The sequence below is a fragment of the Anoplophora glabripennis genome, unplaced genomic scaffold (assembly GCF_000390285.2).
Source record: "Anoplophora glabripennis isolate ALB-LARVAE unplaced genomic scaffold, Agla_2.0 scaffold117, whole genome shotgun sequence".
Taxonomy (NCBI): domain Eukaryota; kingdom Metazoa; phylum Arthropoda; class Insecta; order Coleoptera; family Cerambycidae; genus Anoplophora; species Anoplophora glabripennis.
The window spans coordinates 490,657-499,492 of NW_019416274.1; positions in this window are offsets into that span (position 1 = coordinate 490,657).

The following is an 8,836-nucleotide window of genomic DNA, read 5'->3' on the forward strand; positions in this document are numbered from 1 at the left end:
TTCCTCAATAGAATACTTCCATATTCCATCAATCTTGCGTCCATTTCTAAAGTAGGACTCTATGATAAACACTTTTTGTTCTTAAGAAAACACCATTTTAAACGCTTTTTAAAACGAAAATATTCAAATTGATAGCGGCGATATAGCGCTTTGACAGATGACGTTTAAGTTCATTTGCTATACGCTACGCCCTACGTCCAAATATTCAGAACCAACGTTTTTATTTGAACGCTCGTTATATTTTAATTGTTATGTGTTCCTATGGACTTTTTTTCTCTCCTAAAATAAAAATATTGAAACACAAGTGGCAATCAATCACAGTTAGAAATAACCAATTTTAATGGAATACATTTAGTCTAATAATATTCAATGGTAAGTAATAAAATAATGACCAATCCAAGTGGACTTTGCTGCACATGGGTTACATAAATACGAACAGTTGTCAACTTGGCTAAATTTTAAGTAAGTTAGGGATGCTCAAACAATAATGTGTGTTACTAAAAAAAGATGTACCTGTATTTTCTTGCCATTTCTAAGTAAGTTTCAGTAATACAATTTCTTAATATGATGTAAAACGAAACCAATTTATTTGAACTATTAGTTCTAGAAGTGTTCTTTAGTTTAGTGTCAAAAGCACATCCGTGAATTAAAGTATAGACTACTAATGCTTTTACGTAAAAAATCTATATAAAAATTTCGCATGTCGAACACTTATAATGCCTACACAATTGTATTTTTGTACGGCCACGGTTATTTCATCAACCAGTTCCCAGTTTTGTTGTTTTTTACATTATTTGTTTTCGGGCCTGCTTAAACATCGGTGCTGGGAAACAGCTCAACGCTCCATAAAGCAAAATCGTAAATGATTTGGACTTCCATTTTCATGTTTGAACGCGAAAACGTAAACTAAAAAATGTATGGAGACTTTTTATTGACAGAACTCTTAAAACATCTCGTAAAATCCGTGTTAGATATGTCATTTTTATGAAACTTCAATCGTTTTAACGCCTAAGAGGCATTTTTATTCACAAAAAAATATATTTTCTTGTGTGTGACGAAAATACTCCTTAATTTATATAAAGCTGGCGAACGTGACATCAGTTCACATCAAGTGACTGTCTCCATTAAGAAAATATATCGAACCGTGAAGAATATCTGAATTATTCACCAGTTCAACAATTATTGAATATAAAACATCAACGTCATTATTTTGTTTTAAATACTATGTCATAAAAAATCATATAATCAAAAAATATTAAAAACTTCGAAAAGCAATACATGGTTTCATTGAAAATGAGACACAACTCCGTTTTAATCTACAATGTGTCAAAATTAAAAATATGGATTTTGGCAGTATTTTAAAAACCATTTCAAGACTCAAGTTGAAAATTTCTTTTTCAAAAACAACGAAAATAGTATAATCAAAGTCAAAAAAACTAACAGATACTAAATTTTGTGAATAAGTGTTTATAGCTAGTTGTAGAATTAAATCAATGGTTTTTTAAATTACCCTTCTTTTCAAACGGAATGAAATTTTAAATAAAAAAATTATAAATTCTCGGTTGTTTTTATTAATAGGTACGCAGTATTTTCAAACGAAGCAATAATTTTAAATTTTAATACATAAACCTTGACATAAACCATTTAGTTATAATGCAGTGATGTAATCAAATTTAAAATAAAAAATTCAAATCAATTTTTAACAAACTTGACAACGAAAAAAAAATTTGTGATTTCAATAACTGAAAATAAATTTAAATATCATGTGGCATAATAATCTTTTCGAAGCTCTCTCTTAAAAAAACTTAGATTGACTCGAACAATAAAATCCTTTTTTACAAAGGTTTTTTCTATCTCAAAAATGCTATTTTCTCCTTAAGAGACAAAAGTTAAATATTTTAGGCAAATCATTTTAAAACGTATAGAAATTAAAATACGACCTACTGGTCATTTTTTAGGGACATAATGTTTTTAACGAATAAAAATTTTCAATTAATTAATTATAATAAAGTAGTAGCAAGAATTGGGTGTCCAGAAAAAAAAATAAAAATAGGTGTTATTAAAAAGTACGAAAATGATAACACAGCCACACAAAAAAAAGTTGTCTGAACTTTTCATGCGACATATGTTATCCGTAGTATTTTTGCTTCCTGATCACGAATCCGATGTCAGTATTGTGCTATCACATCACAGGAATTTCCTAACCTCAAAAAACAGGTCAAAAATAGCAAAAATTCACGAAGAAGTGCTAGGAAAATATAAAACAAATTTTCTATATTAAAATGTTCATTTATATGGTTAAGACCTCAAAAAAAAACGGGTTAATTAAGGGCAGATATCATGACTTTTCAAAAAATAACAGATTCGCGCTAAATTTGGTATACGGGGGTTTTTAGGGTCGCTGATTACGTGTTCGAGGTCAGAATTACGAAATTCGTATTGTAATGTTTTTGTTTACTTTATAACCTGAGTATGTACCCAATCATGTTTTAACCTTCTTTTTTAATTTTTCAGAGATCAGTGACTCCGAAAACGCCCACATGCCAAATTTGGCGTGAATGTGTTATTTTTTGAAAATTTGGTCGGCCATCTTGTGTCCGCCATCTTGAATGTAATGTTTTATTATCAATCAATATGTATATTCGAAGCGACAAATATTTTTGCACAGACCAATAGAAAAAATTAATTACGAAATATGTAGATATTAGATATTTTGAAAATTAAGAGTGAAAATTCTCTTGTAACTTAATAACGACCCTAATAATTTAATAAAAAAGTTGTGGCAAGAACTGGGTTTTTAGAAACTCAAAGTTAAAAAACACAATAATAGTCAATGGATTATTGAAATGTAATACAGGGTGTTTTTAAAAGAAGTAGTACAAGTGGTATCGATGAATATACTGCTAAAAGGAACACGAAAAATCACCTTACTAAAATGTTCACCCCTTAGCTCTGTAATTTCAAAATTAAAAAAGGTATAATAGTTAAATTTTACACAAATTTGCTACTAATGCATGTGGAACTTCTCAATAATTTTTAGAAAATTTCTGACCCTGGGAAGGGTTGAAATAATCATCCCCTAAGTTATTTCCCTCGTGATGAGGGAAGTTTCAAAGTTTCTCGAAGTCTTCTTCTGCTATTGGGAAAGTCTGTGTGTGGGGAACTGGGTGATTTGGATGTCTCTGATGGTACATTGATCTTTCCACGGCACAGTTTTTCTGACATTCAACAAATACTTGCAGCATGTCAACATATTCATCATTAGTAAAATTATTTGCCATAATTCTTCCCAAGTTTTTGTAAAAAAATTAATTATTGAACAGCAAATCCAAAGAAACATTCGCATAAGTCGTAAAAGATCTAATGACAGAAATTAGCATGACAGCCGCTTAAATATTGCTTTGTTGCAATCTTGAGAATTGTAACCCCAACGGTAAAAAATTCAATTTTTTGTAAATAAACGGTTAGTTTTAAAGCAAAAAGAGATAGGTAAAAATTTTAAAATAAGCCGGGCTATCTGATACCTATTTTTGAATATTCCATTTTTGTCTAACAAAAAAGTTGTAGCAAAAAATAGCTTATGGGATGCTTATTTCAACCTCCTTTAAGGAGCTGAAATTTTCAAAAAATTTTTGAGGAGTTGTACGTGCATTAGTAGAAAATTTGTGTAAAATTTGACTATTATGGCTTTTTGGTTTTCAAATTACAGCAACTATTCCATATTTATTTGGAAACTTTGAGAGGTGAATATTTTACCTAGGTAATTTTTATGCAAAACGTGTTCTTTTTAACAGTAAATTCATCGGTGCTATTTGTGCTACTTCTTTTGAAAACACCCTGTATAAATTATCTCCTAGCAAATTTCACTACATAACCAGAGATGAAAAAGAAATTTCTTTTCTATATGAAATCACAATCAAAATTTTCTGAATTTTGAATTCAGTATCGACTTTTGTGCGAATACTAAATTTCCTTATGCTACTTTCACTAACAAAAAGAGTGGAAAATATAAAAAACGTTAAGTTATCAGATATTTCAGGATATTTCAGAAACGCCTTAACTTAAATTTTGAATTTTTAAATATCCTTAAACCATCCCTACTAATTTAGTTCCTAATCGAATTAGGATCCTTACCTTAAAAATGACCATGGTGTGCACTTCCACGTAATCCAATTGAATTGAAGAAAATTAGAGTGGTATCAAACAGTACCCGCTCATTAAAAACCCAGCAGTTTATAAATAATAAGAGGCTACTGCTTCCAGCAAACCGTAGTGTAAAGGTGGGATTTTATTCATGGGGTGTAATGGAGTGCGGTTTAGCAGTTTGAGTCGTGTTTCTCCATAAATTTAGGCATTGTAAATGTCTTTTTTGCTGATGGAATAGTATTCCATCCAAATTTTGGTTGGTTGCCCGGAGCCCGACCTCCTCGAATCCCATTACGGTTTCGCACCTTCTCTCAACACTTCTATTCGTTTTATATGTAAATGGGCCCTGTATTATGATACAGACATTCGTTATTTGTTTTCGTTTTCTGCTTTCCGATAAAAGAGATCGCTTATTTAATTCCAGGGCGGCACGTTTCCAATAAACTTCTTTCGCCTTTTATGAAATTAATGTTAACGTTTCACTTTCTATTACATCCTTACTTTCTCCACAGAGAGAACAATAGATATTGAATCTAGATTAAAATCAAATTAAGGGGTTGTGCTACAAGATTTATATACTTTTATTCTTATATTTTGGTATCGCGTCTGAAAGGTAATAGTTTGTAAACCAATATTAACCAAATTGAGTAATTTTATTCAACTTATACAGAATGTCCCGTAAAATATATTAAAAACTTTCGGGGGTGTAGTACATCAGAAAATATGACTAAAAGTTCGTTCTAATAGATCTAACCTCTTAAACGCACAGTTTCACAGTTACACAGTAAAAAAATCGGCGTTAGTGAACGTAATATAGGTTGGGACTGAATCCATTGAGTGAAAATTATTGAGTACATTTTCACTCAATATTGGGCATTTTGATCATTTTCTCCTGTGTAATGATATTTAAACTAAAACTGAGTACTTTCACTCAAATATAGGTACCTACTCCTTAAATAAATTCTTCACGTAATCTCGTATTTGGTGCACTTGTACCTAAATCAGAGTAAATGTCCTCATTACTGAGTGATCCCATCCTTTTTCATATCCAGATGCATTGTCTTTGTCTCGTGACCGTGGCATGGTGGATGGCAGTATGGCGTATGGTGTGCTTTGGAAAAAGTTTCGTTGCAGAATATCTTTAACAACATTTTCTGTTAAAACAGTAGATCTATCGATTTGCCTTTGCAGATGCAATGTTTTTCCTAACACCTTTTAATAAGGATTAATTTGTGGTTTTTAAACCCTTCATATACGATAACCCATTAGTGTATAATGTCCGTTTAAAGGGACTCATGTTGGATGAGTCGTATTACAGAGTTCTGCATTACCGACCAATAATTTTGTTTGTGGGCTATTGTTTAGTGACTAGTTAATAGAGTGCTAGTAAGTAATTGTGATATTTGGCAACAGTTCTGTTCTGAAAGTGCTGATAATTTATAATGGATCCTAGTCAGTATAACACCAGAAACGGCGCCAATAATTATTATCAGTGCAATCTAGGATCTACGTAGCAATTGTCCATAGTCGAATTGGTGGGCAATATGTATGTTAGTTGCTTAGAATTTCATTAAAATTTGCCCGTCCCTTTAAACGGACATTATACCCAACGACTAAAATTATTTCAGTTTACCTTTACATCAACTTCTACAAATCATAGAAGAGGAAGATTTTTATGTGGGAGATATTTATATGGCACCTCCAGTTGATGGTGAAGAAACTGGTCAGGATAGTGACTTGCCCGACGATGAAAATGAAGCCAATGTCAACCATTTGGGACCAGCCACACTACGTACAAAATGTGTATTTCAACTAGCAGAACAATCAGTTACTAGTCCTGTTACTGATGATGATTTCAGTTCAGAAGATGATTTGCCTCTGACTTGTTTCTTAACATCTGCTAATGGATCTTCCTTTCAACCAAAAACAAAAAAGGCGAAGATGGCACCAAAGCGAGAATATGTTTGGCAAAAATCTGACAGCACCAATTTCAAACTAAATAAGATATGCGAACCAAAAACGACTCCCGTAGAGAAAAAATCCCCAAATGCCTCGCCAGTTGTGATTTTTAGTTTGTTTTTCGATCAAGAATTTATTTCAACAATAGTTCAACAAAATAATTTGTACGCCATACAGAAAAACTTTAGTTTGAATCTTACTAAAAATGAATTATTAATCACCTTCGGAGCCTTCCCATTGTCTGGATACGGAAAATACCCGAATAAACGGATGTATTGGTCATCAGATAATGATGTTCCCAAGATTCTTTCAGAAAGTATACGTCTGCATAGATTTGAAGCAATCTTGAAACATTTACACCTGAACGATAATTCATTACCAAACTGAACGAAAATTTTCGTAAATTTGGTGGTCTCGAAGATAATCTAAGTATTGAAGAGAGTATGATACCCTATCATGGGAAACATTAAGCTAAACAATTTATAAAAGGTAAACCGATACGCTTTGGGTATAAAAAACTGGGCCTTATGCACGAGTAATGGCTATATGCTGGCTTTCAAAATATATACTGGAAAGTGCAGTGAAGATGAGAATAATAATTTTGGTGTTGGAGGTAATGTAGTGTATTGAGCGATTTGGCTGAAATTCCTCCAAAATTGGGATACAAAATATTTTTTGATAATTATTTTACTGCCATTCATCTTTTACAAAATTTAGCGGAACAAGGATATTGCGCAACCGGTACCATTCGAGAAAATAAATTGGCAAACTGTCCCCTGAGTGGTGGAAAAAATAGTGGAAAAAAGCAAGGCGTGGAGATTTTGACTATAGGCATATTGAAGATGTCATTGTATTTCAATGGAAAGATAATAAAATTGTAACCATTGCTTCAAACTTCGCAGATACAGAGATAAAGTCAACCATAAGATATTCACGAGAGGTTAAAGCTAAACAACCTTTTGTCTATCAAGAATATAACCAGGGAATGGGATTCGTAGACAAATTAGACATGTTAATAGCCTGCTACAGAACACGAATGAGTCAACGTGGCTAATTTTCTCTTACTTGTTTGACGCACCTGTAGTCAATTCCTGGCTACTTATGCGAAAAATTTATCCAAAAGATCCTAACTGTAAAAACTTGTTGCCATTTAGAAGGTATGTAGCTCTTTCATTCATGAAACTTATGGTGTCAAGTCGAAGAAGGGTCAGATTCATCCACCAGTTAACCTTGAGGCAAGGTATGATAAACTCAACCATTTTATAGAATATCATGGTACTGACAGGCGGTGTGGATATTGCGGCAAAAAATCACAATTCATCTACTCTAAATTTGATATAGGATTACATCCGAAATTTTGTTTCGTATCATTTCACACACAAATAAAATAATTATGTTATCTGGTGTATAAGGTCCGTTTTAAGGGACGCCTCATATATATTTTCTAAATAAATTTATATATATTTTTTTTAACAGAAAGTGTCTTATTTATTGCTACAACAAAGTAATCATATAAAAAACCGTTAAAAATATTCCAAGTGATCCTTGTACACTAATGGGTTTTAATTGCACAATACAGGATTGCAAAGAGTAAGAGCATGTTCCATCTGCGTTCTGTGTACCATTGGGAAAATGTACCACCAAAATAAATGCGTCTTGTTCCGGTGTAAACGATATTTTTACACAAATCTACATGGTGGGCAGGAAGCAACTTTAAATCGCAGAAAAATGACAACAAAAACTGAAAGCGGCGATATATATGTACTTGAAAATAAAGTCAAAAGCAGTTTGAATTGAAATCCTAGCTGCTCCTGTTTGTAAGATATTCTAATTTTTGTTTTTGTTTATAGGAAAATTTTATGATATATTACAATAGGTAAGAATTACGATGGTTAAAAACATTCTTATGGAATTTTGAATAGGTAATGTCTTAAATTTTGTATAAGTAATAAATTTTAATTAAATAATAACTAAAATATGAACACACACACACGTGCGTGCGCGCAAGTTTATTTCTTTTTAATTATGAAAATTAGTTATTCTATAATTCTTTTCAATCTAACATGTACCGTACGTATTGTATAATTTATCCTCAAGAAAATATAGTTATATTGATTGTAATTAGATAGCGCTTTGCTATCCACATTCGGAAAATTGAAATTTCAAACATAATATATATAAGCCTTTTTTAGCATCGTAGATTTTCTTTTTCCAATTGCAGGTGTCATCAAATATATTTATCTAAATATCGATTATAGCAGTTTGTTTGGGAAATAAAATGTCTCTTCATCCCTGTCTCTTCTCCATTTGAGGAATATGAATGCTTTAAAAAACACAGATGTTTCTCAAACCGTCAAAATCCATGTTTTTCTAGATCATTTGAAACAAGCAATTGTGCTCTTGAACAACGATGGTTTAGGAGTATGGTCTGAACAAGCTGGGGAATCGATTCACAGAGAGTTTGTTAAATTTTGGTAAAGATTTAAAATAAATTTGATCGAAGAAGATTTTTCCCAAAACGATTAAAAGAAGCAGTAGCTGCTTTTTCATCTCAGCACTTCTAAAATTACATTTGAGATTACTTACTATACCATTTTAAAATATTGACCTTATAATAACAAACATTTATTTTTTCTTCTGTATTATTCTAAAACTTTAAATATTAAAAAATGATAAAAATTAAAAGAAATAAAAATATAAAAAATGAAAAAAATAACAAAAAAAAAAGAAA